Source organism: Sturnus vulgaris, chromosome 9 (assembly GCF_052056855.1).
Source record: "Sturnus vulgaris isolate bStuVul1 chromosome 9, bStuVul1.hap1, whole genome shotgun sequence".
NCBI lineage: Eukaryota > Metazoa > Chordata > Aves > Passeriformes > Sturnidae > Sturnus > Sturnus vulgaris.
The window spans coordinates 23,459,632-23,483,418 of NC_142251.1; the positions used below are offsets into that span (position 1 = coordinate 23,459,632).

Genomic DNA, 23,787 nt, shown 5'->3' on the forward strand with positions numbered 1-23,787 from the left:
GCACAAATATATGTACTGCCTCCACCTGCAACAATTTCTACAGTAGCCCATAGATTTTGAAAAATGCAATGGAAAAGCTTGCTGTAAGACCTGTTAATCACTGAAAAGTGATCTTGCAAGCTACAGCTGTGGTCTAGTGATTCACAGATGTGGCTATAAACCACATGAGCTGTATAAGAAGTATTAGCAACTCCTGGATTTAGGTAAAATGGTGTATTATATATCATAACTAAGAGACTGGGATGTGAAAACAATTCCCTCGTGCAATGATATGCAACTGCTCTCAGTTTCCAGAGAAAACAAGATCTTTCTCAGCTCATACTGCCATAAAAAACAAACCAACTATAATTCGCAAGTTGGTGGTTTGGGGTTGTTTTTTTTGGAGAGAATAAAAAGTATTACAGATCACTGTTAGCAGTACAGCAAAACTTTAAATGTTCTGTATGATAAATATTTACTGTAGGTTCTATGTCTATGAGACCTGAAACTGCACTTTTTCTGTTTGCCAGATGCAATTACTCACTATGTATTAAAGCATACAAACAAAGGCACAAAACCCATTTACCCAGTGTTAAGTACATTACTTTTGACAAACGAAAATAAGATGCCTGTCCAACCCCTTTCTTTCCCAAGCCCAGCATCCTCTTTTAACCTGAGAGTGTTATTAGAGAGATGCAAAGCCTTCAGGTGAAATTCCAGAGCACAGTTCAATCAACAGATATATTAAAAGAAGTAAAAATATTACCTCAGTGTACACACTCACACAAGAATTCAGGATATCTATGAAGTGCTGTTGTTTAAAAAGCACAATGCAGTGTTTTTCATGGATATAGTGACTTTTGCAAGAACAGACACACTGTTTTATAGTGTTCCCATCAATAGAGCTTTCCACTTGTAATACAACTCATTGGGGAATGTGCAGGTTCATAAACCAGAATTTTACAAAAGGCAAGTGAAAAGCTACAATGGTTCTTATATTCGTGCAGTATTTATAGTAAATCCCAGAAATACAAAGCAAAAAGGTCATGGCAGGAGCAAGTTTGTCAAATATTGGACAAAGCATGAGCAGATCCATCCACCCTCCCCACTTTTTGCAAGGTATAAGCATGGCTAATCAACATTAAACAAAAAATCAGCCCCAGACTTTTTTTTTCCAATAAACCTTTTCATGGGAGAAAATACAACTTCATCTTTTCTACCTGAAAATGAGAGAAAGCAGTTTTTCCCCGGAGCAGCCTGGTGATACAGCATTAGGCTGGGTCTTAAACAGGCACAGGTGGAATCTGAATGTGTCCATCTCACCTGCCAGGTGAAAAACCAAACCCCAACAACCAATGCAGACAAGCAAGCACTGGCTTAGCACAGTGCAAACCTAACTCACCCCACACCACTCTTCTAACATGGATGTTGAAACACAGAAGGAATTATTGGAGGAATTACTTTTTCTTCAAACCCCAGACTTTTTCCAGAAAGGAAGCATTTTTTCCCCTGGTTGGCCCTCTTTGAGAACATATGGAGCATGTTAGATATAAGGGAGAGTGCAATATGTTTTGAGAAAATTCACAGTTTTCTAACCTAGATAATGTCAGCAGAAATGTCTTTATTTGGACTGTGTATTATCAAAGACAAAAGAAAAGAGTTATTAAAAAAAAAAAGTATTTATGTAGACCATACAGGAATAAAAATTTGGGAAGACAAGTAAAAATTTGGAGAAGAATCAAATGTCATATCTAAATGTTTAAATTTTTGTTGAGTCCAAGATGTTAAAGTAAGCCTTTTTTTAAGATACATGTCCCTAATGAATATCATTTAAGAAGTCAGGAAAGAGGTTTGTTTTTTGTCAATCTAAAACATACACACAAAAAAGCACATGCATGCAAAATCCTTAATAGAAAGTAAGGATAAATAAAATTTTAAAAGGCTGTTCAGAATGCCTACAGTATATTTAATCCATAAAAATTATCTTAATTGTGTTTCTGTGAGCCTGAAGGAGAAAAATATAAATAGAATCTCCTGTGGGTGTGAGCTATAATATCTGGTTCTTCTCTTACCTCCATCTTTTCTTCATTTCTCTCTCTGTAGCTGGGGAAAATGCACCATAGCATTGTCCTGCTCACTCTGAAATCAACAGAAAATTTGATGTTAGACCTGTCAAAATATCATCACTGGAATATATCATATGTCAGTGAATGGGTTGGGTTTTTTGGGGTTTTTTTATTTATTTGGATTTTTTTGGTGGGTTTTTTTTTCTTTTGTTTTTTGAGTTTTTGGCGTGCATGAGGAAAGAATCTAGAAGAGAAAAGAATTTCAAATGTCTTGTAAATGTCTTTTGGTGGCAGTGGTGAACACAGAACAACAAGCTGTCATTTATCATCCCTTCTGCAAAAAATACGGCCAACAAGCCTGTTGAAAATGAGATGGGGCTTCAAAGTCTTTCGAAAAAAATAGAGTTAATGAGAACATAACATCATTCAGGACTCCAGGAAAAACAGAAATAGAAACTTTTAAATCCTCTGGTTTAAAGTCTTTGCATTGTCCCTTTATTTATCTCTATATTTTCATATAAAATGAAACAACTTGATGCTGGGAGATAGGTACATGGAATCCTGGATTTACAGTCAAGGTGTTCTGCTAAAAAAATGGCCCATCAAAACAAAGAAACAAATCAAACAAACAAAATACAGAAATAAAAGGTTTTCCTGTAAACTGATATTTCATTTAGTTAATTATTACACCAAAATAATAAAAATAACTTTTAAAGTTCTGGACTCTTTTAAAAATTCCTGTACCTCAATACTAATCACTAGTACTAATAGAGATGAAACATTTGCACTTAACTATGGACTAAAATGGAACTGTTAATCCACTGCCTTTATATCATAGTAAAAATTATTTAGAATTATTTCTGTAATAAGAGATTCTTAGTCTGACACAAGTCTAACTAAAGACAGAATCAAATAATATTTTAAGGTATTTTTCAATTTCTCTCCCAATTTTGGATAAAACTATGAGGAAAAGAAGGACTGTGGAAAAAAAAAAAAAGAGTATGATGTGAACTCTGTGGAAGTTCATACTGGTCCCAGTTATTAGTTAATCTATACAAAAATAAAAATAAATCAGAAGTTCACAGCAGATATAGAAACAAGGTGTTATTTTCCAGTTTCAATAGCCATAAAACTAAACCATCAACACCTCAGGTTCCAGTAGTAGCTCATAATTACATTTCCTAAATTTGTTTTTTTGTCCTGCAATAGTGCCATAGCAACCCAACTGAACAAAAAGGAGAATTTATAAGACAAGGCTTGTGAAGGAAGGCTGGCGGTGCAATGGCTGACATAGGTCATTTATTTGGCACACAGACTCTGTAAAGACAATCAGATTTCCCATGTTCAAATTGCCCAGAAGGCATTTGGTGCCTTGGGTTAGAAATATGTTCTTCACCTGAAGCTGGTTTTAGCACAGCAGGTTTCTTTCCAGCAATTAGCAGAGCAGAGCTGAACTCCTGTGTTTGCTTTGAGCACTGATTGCTGCTGCTCTGGAGCCATTTCAGAAAAAGTGTACTTGTTTTACTGAAAACAGAGCTAATTTGATTTTGGGACATTCTTTGGTTTCCCTATTTCATCAGTTTTTGAAGTGTTTATTCACTTATATCTGAAGCATCTAGCATGTTTCCCGTCTAAGCTGGAAACTTCTGTTTTAATTTCTTATCTGATCTAAATTAATAACAGCCTCTGTATTATTTCCCTTAAAATTGGTCTACAACAGTGTCTCCATTTCGGAGACAAATTTCAGGAGAAAACACCCTGGAATGAGCATTTCCTCTGAAGGGAAAGGGCTTCAATAACTCCATTTTCTTCTGCCAATGAGAGAATACCAGCAGGTGAAAGTGAAGAAAAAGAACTGTTTCTTAACTAAAAAGAGAGGAGGCTTGGGAGTGCCCACAAGCCACAGAAAAGGATTAAATAAATGCTAGATATGAACTCTGAGAAACCCTCCACTCACATACACACACCCACACACAGCAGAACAAAAAGAAACTCAAAAATGCCAGGGAAAGAAAAAATACACGGGCTGACCACATGGCTCAGAAAACAAAATGGGGACTGGTCCCTTGTTGCAGCACATGTTTACTTTATTTTATTCAGTTTATTGTTATTATAGTTTGTTCCTATGTACCCCTATGTTTTCCCCAGTTGTTTTGTCCCCAAGTTATAGCCAACCCTGAAACCACTTTGTTTGGCATTCCCCGCCCCTTGTTCCAGAACCTTCCCTGTCCATCATTGTAACCCCGCCCCTTGTTCCAGAACCTTCCCTGTCCATCATTGTAACCCTGCCCCTTGTTCCAGAACCTTCCCTGTCCATCATTGTAACCCCGCCCCTTGTTCCAGAACCTTCCCTGTCCATCATTATAACCCTGCCCCTTGTTCCAGAACCTTCCTTGTCCATCATTGTAACCCTGCCCCTTGTTCCAGAACCTTCCTTGTCATTCTTACCCTGGGCCAATCCCGGGTAGTTCCATCCCTTTGGCAATCCCGTTACTCGATGCCCCATTGGCCCATATCACCTTTTCTCCTCCCCCTGGTTGGATTTCCCATGAGGAGACCCCAGGTCAAGGGGAGGGGAAAAAAAAAAAAAAAACAACAAAAAAACCCCCCAAAACTAAAACCCATAAGCTTCTTGCCTGAACTGGTGAATATTAATGTAGCAAAATTCAATGAAGTAACAATGCACATAGCCAGCCCACCATGCTGGAGAGAGAGATTGAAGAGAAATTGTGAACAGTGCCCGGGGCTCACTGCAGACATTTCTGGGGATAAAGCAGATGATAGGGAATAACGTATCCTCATAAAATCACCCCAAAACAAACAGATATTAACAGCTATTAACAATATAGAGAATCTCCTCTAAAGTTTCACTCAGTTACTGTTTTATAGGCCCGGATTTGGATTCAAAGCACATTCCAAACAGTAAATGAACTTCACGTTACTGTCTGTGGCAGTCAGATATCAGATTCTATTTAAACACAGTATAAAATGTAGTATCACGAGCTCTAAGAAAATAAATTAAAATATATATATATAAAATTAATTAAAAGCAGCAGTTCATTATATATGAACATTTTTTAGCAAACTATTATATAACTGTATTATGTTATTGGATTGTACTCAAGTTACAAAATAAAATTTATTTGATCCTAAAGCCCAATCAAGTTATCGTACATAAGCCTAAGAATGTTAAGGGTATCTCAATATTCTCTCCTTGATACTTTTTCCTAATTAGACTCCTTTTTCACTACAATTCTGGAAAAGCACTCAAAGAAAATAATCATGATATTATGAGATGCCGCACAGGGAAATTCTGCAAATAATTCCTTGACGTGGAAAGCAAAATGTGTTTCTGTCAAAATTATGTGTTTTCTCATGCAGTGTGGGCTTCCAAAGATGAGCTATACCCAGGATGCATTAATGTGGAATCTGATGCAGAAACTCCAGTAACTATGGACAGCTCCCAAGTGGCCTCTTGCCAAAATTTCTTGATGAGTTTACAGAGTGCATCCAATTTGGATTTGTACTTTAGCCCTTGGAAAACTCATTATGTATATATGGGAAAAACAATTCTCAAGTTTAACAAGAGGGAACACTTGCAAAAAAGCCCTGCTAAATTTGACGGTGTTTGTGTTCTAAGTGACTAATAGAGGGAAATGAGCTCATACAGGGAGAAAGATTTTGTGTCTGCCAGCCTTATCTCTAACATCAAGTGGGAACAATGACTGCAGCTCCTCTTTTCTCCTTTTCCACAGTAATTCTTGAGAGAACTCTGATTCAGACCTTGATAAAGTCTACTAAAACCAGTCCTCATGGAACTTGTTTTCCTTAACATCTCTGATCACATGTGTTTGCCTGCTTCTGAACACCTCTCTCTGTCTCTCAGCACTGCAATCCCAAATCCACTCCTGACACACACTGTTCTCTGGACCAGCTATTTTGTACCAGCACCTTTCTGCCCTCAGTTTTGGCAAAACGCCTCCTCAATCTTATGATGTCTGTCATCACCCAACTGAAAAAAAGACACATCAGCTTTAACATAAATGCACTTACAAGTATGAGTTTTGCAGCAAAGGGTTTATGGATAATTTTAGTCCCCAGTCCATTAGGAACTGTGTCTAATGGCAATGCACATATACCTTTTCTGCTTGGCTATTCTGTTTCTTTATTATTTTACTGCAAAATCTTTGACACAGAAAATGTATCATGGAAAAATTGATACACAATTTTCTCAGTGAAAACATTGCTGTATTTTCAACCTTCAAGCAAAGTACTTTTAATATCGCATCTCTGGTAATTTTCTATTCCACGCTATTCCATGATCTAGCCACATTTTGAGTCTTTCTCCAATTATTTTTGGCTGTGTGCTGGTTTAGGGCAAAATTTGGAAGGAAAGCTCCAAATGGGGTCCCTCTAGAAGTAGACTTAAGCTTTCCCTGCCCCAGTTGGTTTAGGAAAAGATTTCCTTGGAGAAAAGTGGGGGAAAAAAACTGTTTATTCAATAAGCAAAGCACTCACAAGCACAAAAAATGGGTAGCATTAAACAATAAAACCTCTCACTGTTCTGAAGAGATGGCAAACCCAGAAGGGCCCTGTTGTGGGGGGTGGCTTGGCTCACTCAGTCTCCCATTAGTCCCTCCTTCACGGGAATGCCGAGTCCTGGTGCGCCACACGCCTGAGCTCCCAGTGTTTTCTGGGTTTTCAGAGCAGGGTAGAACAGTTCCAAGGAAAAGAAAAGCCACACTCTGGGGAAGTTCTCTGCCTCAGCTATCTGAACACGAACTAACTAAAGCAAAGCAGAGCTCTGTGCTGCTGCCCATGAGAAGGACGGGAGGAGCGAGCGCGGTTTGTGCGAACAAACTCCGCGCTCCTTTTCCCTCCCCATCGCTCTCAGAACCAGCCCTAAAGGTGCAGAACTCAATATCCAGCACCAACAGAGCACACAGCTGGGGATACAAGTATCATAAAGCCACCCCAGGGCAATTCTAATGGAATTATTCATTAGAAGAAATATTTTCCAAGTAACTGTCTAATAACGTGTCCCCAAAATCATATTTAAACATACACATTGTTGATCTGATTTTTTCCCCAATATCTACACAATGAAGGAAAATGCTTTACCTAAAAAAAGAGGATCCAGCTCATTTTAAAGCTTAATTATTCTTACTGCATTCTCTTCTGCGTTCATGGAAGAACAAATATTTGAAAAATCATTGTAGCCTCAATAAAAAGTACAATTTGGATAGAAGATGCATACTTTTCTACAATTTAGTCAGCAAAATCATAACAGCACTTGAAATAAGTCAGCTCTTCTGAAATCCAGGAGCAGATAATAAGATATATGGAATATCTATGAGCAATAATTCAGTTACAATCAGATATATGGAATATCTATGAGCAAAATCTCCGTTGTTTCTAATCACTGGCAATTTATTTGGAAAGCAATGTCGAATGAATAAAATTGTCTATAACCTCCTGTTTTTGTAGAGATAAATAAATTAAAATTATATTTCAGAAATGTTTATCCTTCTGTTCACAATGGAGGCTTGATCCTGTTCTAATGAAATACTAAAACCAAGTAGAGATGAGTGGAATGGATGGGCTTGCTCCAGGTACACACCTGCTGGAAACTGTTGGTAAAGACTGACAAAAATGCACATATTTAAAAAAACCTAAAGGAACAAATAACTGGAAAATCAATTTGACACTCTGTTTTCCCTCTTCTTATCACCCATGAAAATATTCACATCATTTTGGTTTACCGATACTTGGCTTGCTGTGGACTTTCAGGGAGACCAGTGGAAGAATGGCAAGTAGCAGGTATTAAAACTTCCAGAAACAGCATGTAAAGAATTTAGGGAAAATTCTGAGATTCTAAACTCTTCTGTTCCATAGACTATCTCCTTTATTCCAGATTTGAAGAAAGCATGTTGCTGAATGAAGCACAAAGACAAATGAAGTCCCACCTTATGCAGGAGTTTTACAAAGCAAACAACGAAATCTGAGTGGATCATAAATATGCAAAAAAACTCTACATAATTTGTTGGCTTTTCAGACATGCTCTTTATCAGAAGCACATTTGATTGAATTGAGGACTTTGGGTATAGGGTTCAGTGGAAGTGTGTGCTGGTAAAGGAAACATTTGTCATTCCACAATGACAGACTGTAAGTCAAGATGCCAATCATTAGAGGATAACAGATGTCTTCAGTTGTCTGCTGACTCTTTATTTGGAATTTACTGTATTCCAGAGATGGCCAGGAACACCAAAAGATAACACTTCTTTATTGTGATGAACAGTGCAAGTTTGCCCTAGTGAGCAGCTAGAGAACAGGAATGCCCCAAGAAATAAGATTAGCAGAACCGAAAAGGACACATCACATTCTCAGCAGTACAAATCCAGCAGCAGGAGCCACTTTGCTTACAAGCCTATTATCAGCCTTGCCAGGGGCAGGAACAGTCTGGGTAAACAAAATTCTTTGGTAAAATTAACAGCAAAAGTTAAAAGACTGAAACAGCTGGGAAAAAAAGGAAACCATTTAAAAAAAAAAAATTTCTAAAAACCAACCAATCAATCAACCAACAAAAAAACCAAACAAACAAACTAAACCAAATACAAACAAAACAAAAACCAACTGAACAACAAAACAAAATAAACAAAAAAACCCCAGGAACTTAACTGTACCTGTCTTAGATCATCTGATGAATATGGACTAAAATCAGAATACTGAAAACTAGGCTTAGATGGAGAAAGAAATAACAGAAGGCAATATTTTCCTTATCATACCACTTCTTCTCCTTAAAATCAGTAATTTGTACAAGGAATTATGACATGAAAGTCATGAGAATACATTGAAACAAGAATATTGAAGCACAGCTTCCACACTCTCTTTAGCTTCCAGATCACCAAAGGCATTTTGGATATGTCAATAGCCAAATCCTGGCCAGTGTCTGTCAGGATTTTATATGAAAATTTTGTGTGTTAATTTTATATTGTAAAAGCTAACTTTTCACGATATACAGAATTATCCCGCAGAGTACAAATATTACCTATAAAATTCTTCCAACTATATGTGGATATGGTCGAGAAGAAAATCCTTATCAGGCAGTTAGCACAAAATTCTGTCCAGCACCTAGGGTGTTACAGGAAAATTAATGCTTCAAAAAGCATTTATCATCATGCTTGTAATTCATGGAGTAATGAACAATAACCTGTTCTGTGCCTGGTTCCCAACTGTCAGGATGCAAATACCATCAGTACCAGAGACAGAAATTTCCTCTGAGATCCATCACTTCCATGTTTTTAAACTTGTGTTGACTTAATCGCAAGGTCGTGACTTAGTAATATCAATAACAGCAGTAGACTTTCTCAACTCATTTCTGAAGCATAACAATACATTTTACATTTAAACACAACTTCAAAATCATTCCCAAAATGCTGTGCAGGCCAACAAAAAGGGTGTAAGGAATAAAGTAAAATTAAACTTTCAAGAAATGTTCCACATTTCAGATATTATTATAAGAAAGATTATGCGACTAAGAACACATTTTTAAATTTAAAAAAATACTTTAGGAACAATCAAAAGTACATCTTGATACTAATTTAATATACAGGCAGCCAAGATTTGTCATGTGAGTCAAAATCTTTTTAATCTGGAAAAAAATCTTCTGAGTCTGAACCTTTTCACCTGAGGACTTACTAAGTGAGAGATCAGAATTAACAAACTTGATACTATGGGCCCATTGATTCCACCAAATTTGTTAAAATAGCCAAGAAATCTGGTTTTGCTCCTCATCAGGCTTGCACCTTACCTGTGTGTATATCTCAGTCTAGCTCCCCAATACAAACAATGCAAAAGTGCTGAAATGGTTCTAGAAGTTTCAAATGCCCAAACACTCAAAAGCTGAAGTGGCTTTGGCCACCTGAGGCTCTAGCACAGTCAAAGATCTGAAACTCACATTGCAAATATTAAATCCCCAGCTATCACATTGTTCCTTAACTCAAAATATCTTCCTTCTAGCTGGATTAAAATTGATGATGCCTTTTGTTTGATCTAGAAAAAAACTCCACTTGGATCCAAAATCTAATTATCTGATGAAAATGGGAATAAAAATTCTATGTCATTGACAAACCAAACATATCCCAGTTGATGTTTTATGTCAATAAAATTTTGCAGCACAAATTTCAGTATTTTGAGGCTGGAGTTCTCACTGATGTAAACTCCAAGTCATTACAATGCTTGTGGGTGAAGGACAGGAATCAGCATTCTCTGCCATGCTGAGTTTACTCCATCAGCTTCATCATATTTGAATAATTTCTTACATGTGATAAATCACACTAAATAACCTCCAGTGAGCGATTGTGCCTTCTGTGGAGAGCAGCTATCCTGGTCCTTGTGTATTTATCCTTTCTCATGGCAGATTTTGTATCTTTGATAGCGACAGCTCTTAGAAAATTTTACTGACGAGTTTTGGTTTACTGTTGTGATTATCCCTCAAGGAAAACAGTCTCATTTTCAGCAGACTAAGCATTGTAGGCAATAAAAGATACATCTTTGTGTAAATGTTTGCATCATTTGCTCTATTACTGGAGCAGCTGAGGATGAAATTTTTTTAATTTTCAGGTAATTAGAAATCATTTTTTTCTCTACCCATATTCTCAGGAAATGCTATCATTTGCTGTTCCCAATGACTGTTTTATACAGATTTCAGGAAAAAATTAACATCCAAGTAAAAGCTACAAGACATGACAATTACTAACAATTCTTCAATCACAAACCCCAAAACTACTCTAGTCAAAGTACAGGAATAGGAATTCTGTTTCTCTGATTTTTTATTTCCATCCCTACAGTCATTTGCAACAATTGCTACGTGATCAAAATCAAAAGTCCTGTCATGCTGAAATCTTTGAGTTTTAAGTATATGTAATTATATTTGAATCTATGAAATACTTATTTGCTGTCAAGCTGCTGAACAAAATCATAATATTAAAGAACTTCTGCAGAGCACTGGAAAAACAGTAATTCACTGAAGCTAATTTTTTTTTTTTGGGGTCAAAATGGTTTAACTAAATCAGGGATGACTAAAATCCCACAAGAATGGCTAAATACTCTATCTCCACTAAAGGCAGAGGCTGCAATATTAAAGCACCACAACTATTTTCAACTGGATTTTCTTGCTGCTGTTTACTGTTTTATACCACTTAATGGAACTCCTGGGTTTCATGACATCACTAAGAAACGCTGTTATCATAAATTTGTTTCTGCTCAGGTATTGAGTCAGGATCAGCAGAATAATTTAGAATTTAGATCTGAATATAGATTAGAATAGGCACAGCTGTGAGCCAGGGACATTTTTGCCAGGTTTACATTATTTCTATAAAGAGGAACATTTACTGGAAATAACTAGAAAAATGGTCAGTAAAGTTAATAATTTTTTTTAAAAGTTGAGTGAATGGTGAACACAATTTATAAAATATCCATAGTAGATAAATTCAGGAAGAGAGATGTTCTGCTAGGAGATATAGGGCAACAATCTTCCAATAACAGAATTAATAACAGGGCAAATTGTGCTAACAAGTGTGTTAAACTATATAAATAGATTTTTTTCTTGTCCCCAAACCTACAAATACAATCACCTGCAAAGAAAAGGATATTTGTGTTTCAAATGGACCTATAATGCAAAACATAAATGTGTCCCATAAAAGATTTCAAATTCTAAATTTCCTGACTCATAATATCTCTGATAACATATTTCACCAGATTGTAATACTGTGGTTCATACTAACATCGTTGATTTAAGCAAGCAGAAAAACTCACCAAGGCATTAATTACAGAAAATCTCTCTACTGAAGAGGATGCAAACCAATATATCTACTTAATTAAACAGATGGGTGTTTAAAGCACAAATGTAATATTTTCGGGAATTTACAGAAAAGTATATCAGAGTATTTTACTTCACATCACAACTAGAAGTGATAAAAGAGTGTGATTAATTTTTCTTTTCCTGAAGCCAAATTTGGCTGCTGGTTCCACCCCCTTCTTGTTATTCCCTGGAGTTTCAGAGAATACAAAATTCTGTATTCTCCACAGAAAAACCCAAACCAAATAGCCATAGCAAATGTTCCTACATATGCCATCCAAGAGGAAATCCTGCCCCAATGTCCTTATAGCTACTTATTAAAGCCTTAATTCCTTTTTATCTATTATTAGGATATTATTTTAATTATACTTTTAAATAACCAATTTTACAGTAGCCCTTGAATTTAAAGTATGTTTTTTCAAAGAAAAGAGAATAAATGGGAAAATTTTATTTCACATGAAAAGCTGGGCTTTTTGTTAAATTTGTTTGTTTAAAGTTGCTGTGATTAAAAGAGGAGAGGGATTTTAATTATAACCCAGGACCTATTGAGCAAATTGTGCATAAAAGTTCTTTTAGTTATGCCATTCCTTGCACTACCAATTGCTTTTGCTGCTTGTAAATCTGCTTTATCAAGACTTGTCAGTGAAATGCAGCCTGTGGATTCCTGTGCTGCAGCTGACAGACAACCACTCTTAGCCAGAGTTGTGCAGGATTTTCTCAGCAGCATTATTAACATGCAAATTTAGAGAGTCCAGTTCTCCACCATGATCTTTTTGCTTTGATTGGCTCTCATGTTCAAAATTTTCAGATCTGTCCAACAACAAAGACATAGCTCAGCTTCTCATTTCTTGTTAAATGAGCAATAAACTTCAAGGTCAAACCCAGGGTGATGTAATTACCTCATTAACTGAAAGTACTCTCGAGTTATCACTTTAATAGTATTAAGGAGAACAAAGGCTGTGACCCATAAGAGTGAGTGGCTCTGGTTCACATTTTGGCTTTAGCTAAATAAATAACACTGACTGAAAGCTCTAAATGCTTAATCTCAATCACAAACCAGCAGTTTATTTCTAACAATAAATCTATTCTTTGGCTTGATCAGACTACATTCAAGTTATCCATAAAAGCTGATTGACTTGAATGATTTGGGAAAAATTTCCTCAAATACTATTCCCCGTAGAGATTTGGCATTCTCTTGTTTGGTATTTAATCCTCATGATGCAGCAGCACAGCTCACCATTGAGATGTACTAATGACTGTTTCATTCAGTGCAATTTGTTTGAAGTTATACTTCTAAAAAATTATTAACACATTGATTTTCCATCCCTCTATTATGATTCTGGTTCTGCAGGCAGCACAGCCATCGGTGATCTGATCCCTTTAGAGCACTTTGGCTCTCCGAGGGCCCAAAGCCAGCATCACATGGAAAGCCTGAGGCTCTCCCAGCTTTCTGGTGCCCTCAGGATAGTCAGGAGAAAGGTGCAAACATTTCAGTAATTGCAATCATCAATATAATACACATCAGTCACTTCAGCATTGGCAGAACAAACCATGGGACCCCTCCCCACGGTCCCCTAAGGTCCCTACACTGCAGCATCCTCTCCTGGAGCCGTGCTGGGCATTCCTGGGCAGAGCTTGGCCAAGGGGCTGCCCAGAGCCCCCCTGGCCCTGCACACGCTGTCAGGTGCTGGGGCTGAAGGTGCAGCAAGGAGTGAAAGGCTCACTACCCCAGCACCAAAGCAGGTCCTGTGATAAATATTCTGACATTGCTCAGGTACTGTTACATGCTCATTTAACTGGACAAATGTACTTTGACTCAACAGTGTTTAGTGCAGCAAAGAACTCCTGTTAGTGCACGAATGTAATGTTTTAGATGAGATGACAGAGCATGTACTTTCCCCATTTCGTGTATTTATTCCCTCCCTGTTTCACGAATCCCTGTGCATTATTTTATTTCTGTATTCATTGTAACCTCAGTAATCAAAGCATCTGAAATAATCACACCATTTGAAAAACAGAAAAGTTGAAATCTCTGCTTTTCTAACTATTTACATGTTGTGAAACATGAGGTATTTATTACTGTGTTTATCTCTTTTGATGACATATGGGAAGAGCCAATAACAACACTGTAACATCTGAAATCATTTGAGCCTGGCACTTAAATTTGATTTTAACATCTACAAATCTTGAACAGTTAACATTAAAGACACATAAATCCCATAAAACCTCATTTAGATGTGAAGCTACTGAGTTCACAAAACCCATTATGAAACTTAATAGTGATGTACTGTTCAGTTACACCAGATTGACTAATCCAGGCTGGGGTGTGTTTTCATCATTGTGGCTTGCTGGATTTAAATAAACCATGTTAGAGATGTTCTCATGTGCACAGCTCTGCTCATAAAACCCCAGGCTGCAATAGAAAATAGTTGATATAAAGATTGTAAAGGGCAATTTATCGACTCAGACTACTGAACTATTGGTCTCTATTGCTGTCTGGGATTTATTTCATAATTAAGAAGAGCTTATCTGCATTATATGATCTGCTTTATTATGATCAGAGAGTAAAATACCAGAAGGCCTTCCAAACAAAAATAGAATCAACAATTACATCTAAGATCCAGAGAAAATCTCTGCATTCTATAATAAAAAGGAAATATATAACTAAGCAATTACCTATGGAAAATCATGGAAGCAAATGTTTTTTATTACAGCAGATTTGCAAAAGGAAGAAATGCCTCTAGTCCTCTGTATGGCCCACTTCAGATAGGGGTGAGCATTTCCCCTACAATATTTGTAGGGACAGTTCAATGCCAAGAGACAGAAGCACAAGCTGACCATGATCTTCCTCAGCCTTCTAACAGTTCATTTTATTCCATTGCATTAAATTAGTTAATGCCTTCTCCAAATACAAGGAAGAAACTATGAAGCAATCAAAGAGAAGTCTCAGGGGCAATGTTTTGCATACTTCTGATGCTCCTCACGTAAGTCCTTGTGAAAAAAGCACTGTGACACCGTCTGACCCTTTGCCTGTCCCAGGAAACCACGTTCTGCTCCCTGTACAGAAGAAAGGCATCACAGCTGCTGCAACAAGAGAGCCAGTCTAAGCCTTGTGACTGCAAATAAGCACGATTTGGTCCTTATTGACTGCTTCATAAAATTCAGTGATTGCACTGGATATGTCAATTACAGTAAATTAATGGCATTCTACAGCGTGTTGCCGCTCTTCACTTACCGCGCCTTTCATCTGGGGATTCTTAACAATCCCAAATAATAATTAAACATTTATCTGTGGAGTAGTAGTTTCTATGGGAGTCAGTCACAGTCCAGCCTCTGAAGAGGGAGAGGCAATCACGAGACATTACTCACTAGGCAATAGTCACGATTTGGCAAACATTATAGCAAACTGATATTTAAATAGGACTATTTCCCCTGCTTGAGGCAGAACTATGATGTCTCTAACAGACATATACAAACTCCTCAATGAAACCATGGAATATGAAGAAATGAAGCCAATTCAGATTTTTCAGATAGATGGAATAAAGTAACCTACAATTAATTCCACATTCCTTCAGTTTTACATCACTCTTTCAATGTTCTATTAAAATGCTCTCTCTTCTCATTAACAATCTGCCTTGTCAATACTTTTCAATACTTCAATGCCTTCTCACTCTTAACTTTCTATTTCAACATATTATCTTCCCATCTTTCAAAAATTCTATCCCAGGCTGCATTTTTTTTGCCCAAACAACATTACAGATATTTCTTTTAACGCAAGCCTGAACAGTCAAATGTAAAAAGTTTTAATAATCAAAGATTAAGCATGAGATAGTAATTTCCCAAAATAAGATTTCCTAATTCATTCTGAGCTAGAACCATTTGCTTACATGAGCATTCTGGACATTAGATGTATAGAAATATCTGAATATGATGAGTGTGGTAACAGCCCACCTCAGATAGCCAGGATTCTTTATGTTGGCTAGTATTGAAATACCTAATTGTTTAAGTATGGAAGTTTGAAACCTTATAGATGCTAGAATATATGTTCATCATTATCATCCATTAACAACTCAATTTGTTTTTTGTTCATAAACAACTGGACAAAGACAATATTACAGTGCTGAGCATTCATTCATCCTGAAGCTCAACTCCTGCACTCACATTACAAATAGGTAGTTACTAAAAAAGGCTCAGATCTTCCCTAATGGAAGGTTACCTGGAAGCCAAGAGTGACCTCAACACAGGCCATGCCCACTCCAGGGCCTTGGGCAGCACAAGCAGAAGCCAATGGATCCATCACCAGATCTCCTTCCCAACCCTCAGCAGGCACTGGGGCTAGGCAACATCCCAGAATAGTCCTAGACTAATGGCAATGTCAGAGATCAAGTGTTCTGAAGATGATAAAAGAGCAAACAAAGGAAGAACTCAGTACCAGCAAGATGATTTGGGCTGAGTAAGCAGGGTGATATTTTTATTTTCTGTGTTTCAAAATATCACTCATCAAAGTAGTGAAGTACCAGCGCTTTCCACATCATTTATATCAAGTTGTGTTCTTACCCCAGCACGGCTCCCACCGATTCACTGCCAGGTGAAAGATAAGCACTGACACCACAGCACAGAATATGTTATTCTCAACACCAGAAGCAGAATAATGATCTACCAATATGAATTGATTTACAAACATGAATTGATTTGGGGAAAGAATCTCCTGCAACTACACTACCAAGCAGAAGCGAATTTTCTTTTTACAGGAGAAACAAAAGTTAATTTTTCCTTTTTCATGGTAGCGAGTGCTCCAAGACAAAACTAAATTTATAACCATCACAGAACCTCTGAGATGATCTTCAGAATAACCTCCCATCCCAAAGTGTATTAATGTGTAACATGGTAAAAACGACCTCCTCTATTCAACAAATGGAAATATTTGCAATTGAAAATTAGGAATAATTCTTTTAAAAGAAAAAAGTCTCAGCTGCTCTTATTGTAAGGAACTTCTAAAATATAAGAAAAATAAATGAAAATCCAGGAATATAAACTGCAAAAATTATATATAGGTGTACTTTTAATATACAGAGTATTTTCATTTCTATCAGACTGTTCAGCACCCACAGGGATAATTTCCTTAAATAACAGAAGGGACTGCAGTTTTCCTTCCTTGCGTGGAGCCCTCATGGAGAATCCTTGTCATTACTTATAGTACCCCAAATACACATTTTAACTGGGCTTTATTTTCCTCCTTGGCACAATTATGATGGCCAGCAGCTGATATGGGATTTTCTATGAAAGGCTGACAGGCAAGTGTGCCTGATAACAGAAATCAAAACTGCAGGAGGGTTCAACACCTAACACTTCACTCAGAATGCCATAATGCCACTTTTATTAGGAGAAAATACAGACTTCAATACAGTGAGAAGTAATTTTAATGATAATTAGGCAATAAGAAACAACAAACCCAAGAAACTCTGTTGTCAGATGACCTCATAGAGAAGGAAATGTGACATACCTGGGCAGAGCTATTTTAGTGCATCCTTTTCCCTGAAGTGATCTCAAACACAGCCTAATGAGAGGCTGTCAGGTGTCTCTTCAGGCCCTTTTTCCTTTGCATCAGAGCAAGCCACCAGCAAACCCCTTCCTTGGGAGCCAGCAGTCCAGGGCAGTGGGGGATTGTCCCTGCTGGAATGTGGCTCTCCTGCTGCCAAGCCTCATTCCTGCACCTCCTGGCCAATGCTTTGTTCTTGTTCAGTGGCTCCCAAAGCAGCAGTTGTGACCTCAAGAGAGATCACAGCAGTTAAAATAGGGCCATAAGCCAAATAATCCCGTATTTCACAGTCAAGAGTATAGAACTGCTGCTCCACTTCTCCTTTTTATTGATCTACTAATGTTCAGGGACCAGGACATCACAGCATTTCTTCAGGCTCTTTAGTGATGGACTGGTTCAGATCCATCATCAGTAAATTTACAAGAAATTCCTCCCTCAATACTCCATTTGCTTAAACAAACCATCAGAGGACCTCAGAGGGTTTGTTATGAAGATTATTTAATTTTCAAGAGGAAGAACTAAAATAACTGTTTGCATTATTGTTGGATATATATACACCTTACATTTTCAAAATGAAGCTGTCCAAATAATCACTTTTGTTCACATTTATTTATGTCTCTAATGCTTATCAAAAATTTAATTAGAACCACATCTTACACACCATTATGCATCTTAAGTTTTCTTCAACTTAAAAATGAAAATTAGGGAGGAAAAATGATAATTTGAAATTGTGATGTTATTCAAGCTGAGTTTTTTAATCAATTGCACTAGTGGAGAAAGGCATCAATTATTGGTATACCTCTTTTACTTACCTGCATTAACTCTTCACTTCTCCTTTGTATTTAATTTAATCTAAGCCATTCCATGTAAAACCTTGGTGAATCCTTTCAGCAAAAGTCCTGCTTAGTTTCTGTTAGAAAGTCCATATGTACAGTGGAACCTCAGGTCTGCACTTGGCTGCACATCTGCCTCTCCCTTCTCTCTCTTTCCTCTCTTGTTTTGAATCTGCTCTACCAAGCCATATACTCCTCTGAAATTCTGAAGTGTTTCCATTTATTTCACTGCATTAAATGTATATATGAAATTTATGGATCCAAATGTGTACACTTGGAAATACAATGAAGTGGCTTGCTGAGGACTGAAGATGTGTACAGACCTGCAGGGCCCATTTTTTCAGCAGTTATTACTCATTCCCCTTCAGGCAGAGATCCTTAACTCTTTCCTATCATAAACCAACTCCCATTGTTCAAAAAATGACTCTCAGCTGCAGAGGGCGTAGCATTGATTTTGTGACTGCAATTCTGTTCAGACTTTCAGTCCTATTCACCACGGTGCCTCAGGAGTATCAGACATGCAGATAAGGAATTCCCAAATTGTGCCCGTGGGGCCTCGTGCCTTTTTCCCCGAGGTCATGACAAAACCACCATCGGCTTCAGAGATTCAGAATGAAGCTTTTCATTCGGAGTTCAATTAACTTAAGCTCTCTAAAGGAAAGACATCAGAAAAATGACAGCTTCTCAGTCACAGAAGGAAACCAGTGCAGCAATTCCTCATTACTGCCTTAATGGATACATATTAAGCAATCAGATATGTTTAATCCTGGACTGCTGAGAACTGATGATGAAAAGTTTCTCCCTGCAGAAACACACAGCCCAGGCTCACAGACAGTGATGAAAATCTGGCTGCAAAGCAACAGGGAGTGAACAGCTGAAGACACTTGCAACTCCTGTTTACAGCTATTTTGAAAACATTTTTCTTCCTGGTGCTGAAGAGGAAGAGTCTCAAGAGTCTTTTTTCCCTTGATTATGGGAGGAATTTGTTCACAGCTATGAATATTTGCTCACAGAGAAATAAATGGATGCCATGCTCAAAAAATAAGAACTAAAGATAGGCTTTTAAAATGTCTATTTGTGCTGCTTGGTGTAAAGCAGATATGACACAAACTCAGTCACATGAAAGAAACATTTCTGAGACCACCCACCTGGTGACCTGTTTTTGGAACCGTGAACCCCAAGTTGAAGCCTGGTGTGTCTTTGAAAAGAGACTTCACTCCTGTCTCTCCCAGGCGCTGCTGCAGTTCTCCGTGGTTAGTAAGCATTTTTTCTGAATCTCAGTACTCTCAAAATTTCAGAGTGACCATAAATAATTCTTGACCAATCCCAGGATCAATCTCAAACCTTGTCTTTTCATTTTTCTTTCCCCACCAGAATGGTGCTAGCTAGCTCATTCCAGTTTTCAAAGATGTAAATACAAAGTGCACAGAGTGATATAGAGCCCCTGAAATCTGAAACAAGGAGATTTCACCAGAGATTTCTCAGTTCTGAAGAACTGGCATTTTGACCTTAATAATCCAGCACAAGTCACCACTGTGCCTGTGGACTTCGTTATTGAATAATCTGAGCCTTGAATGAGGATACAGTTCTGCAGCTGAAAGAGAAAACAATCTGATGTGATTAAGAGTGATTTGGTTGTGAGATATAATGGTCTAGCACTTTTTAAGAGTTATTCCAATTCTACTAAGTAATGAATTCCTTAATTCTAGAAAGAATGAGAGGTGTAAAAATACCAACTGAATGTGAAAAAGGTAGATTGTCAGAGCCTTCTTCAGGAAGCATATTTATTCACTGCTACAAAGGAAAATCTATCTTTGTTGTGGAAGTTAGCAGCAATAAGCTATGACAAGATTAATGAAAATATTCAAGTCCCTATTCCCAAACATGCCTGGCAGAAACATGTTCTGTCTTTCCCAGTGATGCTGCATCTATCAACTCTCACAACAATTTGTCTTCATGGATTTCATTTGCTATGCTCTTCAAGGACAGAGCCAGCCTGTTCCAAAAAAAGTCCAAAATTTATTCAAGAAAACTTTTATTTATTTTTATTCTGTTTCCTCTGTGCTGGTATGATTGATCTTTCTTCCAAAGATTTTCCATGAGACCAAGTTACACAAATCACTATTCAAATCACAACAAATGTCAGAAATGGGCCTGAATATTAATCATCATTGGGTCTTACAGGCATCATTTAAAAACTGGAAAGATTAAAGGAATGAACAGAAAATTGCTATGTATTTTCTGAGGATTGCTTCATTACTTATTTTTTGCATTTTACATGCTTATTTTGCCCTTTTCTGATTTATCAGTGCAGTTCTCCTAAGAGAGAAATGTTACATGGCCTGTTGCAGTTTTGCTTTAATGACCAAACTTTATAGGACTCTATTCCAGTAACAAGAATCTCTGGAAGAATCACCAAGGGTAAAGTAAACTCCAAGAATTGCACATATGAAAAATCAAAACATCAGAAAAATACAGCACCTGAGGAAAGAAATCTGCTTATTTTTGCCTACTGACTTCGTTTTGTAGGGTCCTGGAGATCTTTAAATCAATTTTCCCATCTTTCTTCTCCTTTAGTCAATTTGTATTTGTCCTTCACACCATAGTTCCACTACCCCAAAGTTTTCCATCTGACACTGAAACATAGTAAATCTCCTTTTGCCAGCACAACTCTCTGAATTCAAATACATGCATTCTGCAGATGACAAAAGGGGCATAAACAGATTGATCCTACCACAGAATCTATTGAAAATTACAGGTTTCTCCTTATTTAGGTATTATGTGCATAATGGGATTGAGTGATGAAAATGGAAAGCAGAGACTTCATTTACATACAATTTGTGTTTCCTTCCAGGCTGGTACAAATTTAATCACATTAATTCTTGGAAAGTATTTTTCATGCCCAAATGTTATATGATGAGAAATTATGGGCTAGGAAAATCATACAGCACAAACTTTACAAGGCAAGTGGAGTGGTTATCCTCCCAAATTAAACCCAGGGTGTTTGCCTAAGGGACAGAAGTAGCTAAAGCCTTTATTTGAAACATAAATTAAACAAATAAATTCACAGACCTTTCCAGGTTAACACTGAAGAAAAAACTTAATCCTCAGCCACTTATAAAGCCACTATTTGTTCTTAACTTACATGCTGCTAAGGCTACAGACAAAGTATGGAATTGTATAAACTAACATGAGAGATTGTTTCTGCTTTTAAAAACAAGAAACAAGATTTTGGCTTCTAGTTTAAATTAAAATCCACATTTATAGAAGTATGCTGAGCAAATTATGCTATTTTTTCCAGCTGTCCATCTCAAACCATACCTTTGCTCTATTCCAAAGGAAGCCATGGCCATACCAAATAGATAATCTGCCCAATGTGTAGCTAAGATTTTATACAACTAAACACTTAATTGTAACCCATATTATCACCCTGAAACATAAAATTCATTGAGGTTTTGTCTCTATTGCATAATATTCTTTTAAAAGTCAAAAGCATCTTCTTAGCAGCAAAGTGTTCCTCTTATATTGCATCATTCTACTGCCTAGATGGTTATAAAAATCAAAATGGAAGGGAAAAAAAAGTTAAAGGGTTTTATTTTTAAGTATTTCTCATCCTCTATTCAGTTATTTCATATTGCAACATAGATTGTAATTGAGAAATATATATCTTCCTGCAAAAATTACTGAACTTGCATTTTTAGGTATCTAACTTTAAAACTTCTTTTTTAAACCTTCAGTGATTTTAGTTACATTATGTTTACATTTCACCATTTACAGGATAAGACAATTTTATGAATTAGCTTGTAAGTAATGCAAAAACTTCTGTTCATGCACCTGATAAATGCAATTCTGATTGAAACTCTCCTTTCTGAAGTAAACAGAATTCAATGCCCCTGCTTTTTAGTTCCCTAGTTCAATGAAGTATTTCTTTTTAGCCAGAGAAAAAATGGTTATCGAGATAACTAAGTGTAAAAATACATCAGCAGTGAGATTGCATTACTGACAAGAAATTCTTCCATGGTGGTTGAGTTAAAAGTGCCTCAGAATTGTGTCCTTGAGACAATGAAGGTCACCTGCACACTGGGTTGCATTAATAAGGCTGCTGAACAAAGCAGTACACTGAGCAAAAAGTTCCTTTGCACTCATAAAACTTCGTGTGTAGACCTAAGTCCACCCTAGGGCTCCCTGGAACAAGAGACATTGAAATGCTGCAGGAAATCCATGGAAAGGCCACAAGGCAGGGGGCTGAGAGGAGTGGGGGCAGTCAGAAACTGGATTTTTGTCAGGCTGTGAAATGGCTGTGTTTGGAGATGCTGAAAGACTCACAGATGAGGGGCTGAGAAAGCTGCCAAGTTTGAAATGTGCCCTGTGTTGAGCAGGGTTAGAAGAGATGATGAATAAATCATTGTGCAGTGATTCATCCTCTTTTAAAATAGTTACTTAGGAAGTTACCTAAATCACACTGACTTAGAAGTCAGGTAGAACTTAAGCTTCTACTATTTGAAAGCCAGTTCCCTACCAGATACAAAAGGCAGCACTTGACTGAAGGAGTAGCCAGGATTTTGCACCTTTGTAGGCAGACCTTTTATTATCAACAATCTGCTTGCCTGCCTTTACCCAGCACAGAATCCTGCATCAGGCAATGTTCACTGGAATGTCGGGGTAATCCCTGTGGGATGGAAGGATTTCAGCTAATCCTAATTCAGCACTCGTCATTCCTGATGAGAACATCACTCTTAAATAATATTTTAGGCCAAAATCCTAGATGCCAGTTGTCTGTCAGTAACCATGTCCCCCTGAAACTGTAATTTGTATAGATCTTTCTATACCTTCTTATTTACAAACACTAAGCTTGTCAAAATGGTATCTACCACTACAGGAGCCTAACAGGAATTAGTTTATTTATTGTGAATGCAATCCAGTTGACAACCCAGTCATATCTGTTTATCAAGACCTAATCCAACCCACTTGAATAAATTCTCCTGAGGCTGCAGCATCATAACAAAACTGATCTCCTTGCTTTAATGAGAAAACTTTAGCAGACTCTTGCTCTCCCCAGTGAGGGATTGCCATAACAAGATCCCATCCTTCAGTACAAAAGACTGAAAAGAAATTCTTCACTTCTTCCTTTGTTCACCCTGGGGAAAATTACTATGAAAGACAGCCAACTCTCAGAGATGCTGTTAGAAAGAATTGTCTAAAAACTTTTACAGAACTTGGGCTAAAGAACCACTGTGACAACTGACATACTTATCATGCACTGCTGCTTCCAAATTTAACCTCCAAGCCTTAGGGGCACATGGTATCATACCAAACAATCCATGTCATTTACATAAGCTAAAGGAACGTGCTTCTAAGTGAAGATAGGAATCTGTTCATAGTCTAATTAAAGTCCTATTAGTTGAACTGATGACAGTTATTAGTCACGCAATTTGTTTCCAATAAAGACAGTCAAACTTGACATTTACAAACTTTCTAATACACATCTTTTTCTCTGATATTTCTTTGCTC

The 23,787-nt window shown here is 37.2% G+C and overlaps 1 long non-coding RNA gene across 1 annotated transcript in view; it reads right to left on the reverse strand.

Moving 5' to 3' along the window:
• The window catches only part of LOC148222851 (uncharacterized), a 411,241-nt gene that overhangs the window by 359,232 nt on the left and 28,222 nt on the right, over positions 1 to 23,787 (reverse strand). Inside the window, exon 2 of the long non-coding RNA XR_015805502.1 lies at positions 2,052 to 2,118. This is a non-coding gene — a long non-coding RNA (uncharacterized LOC148222851). The remainder of the gene's footprint in view (positions 1 to 2,051; positions 2,119 to 23,787) is intronic.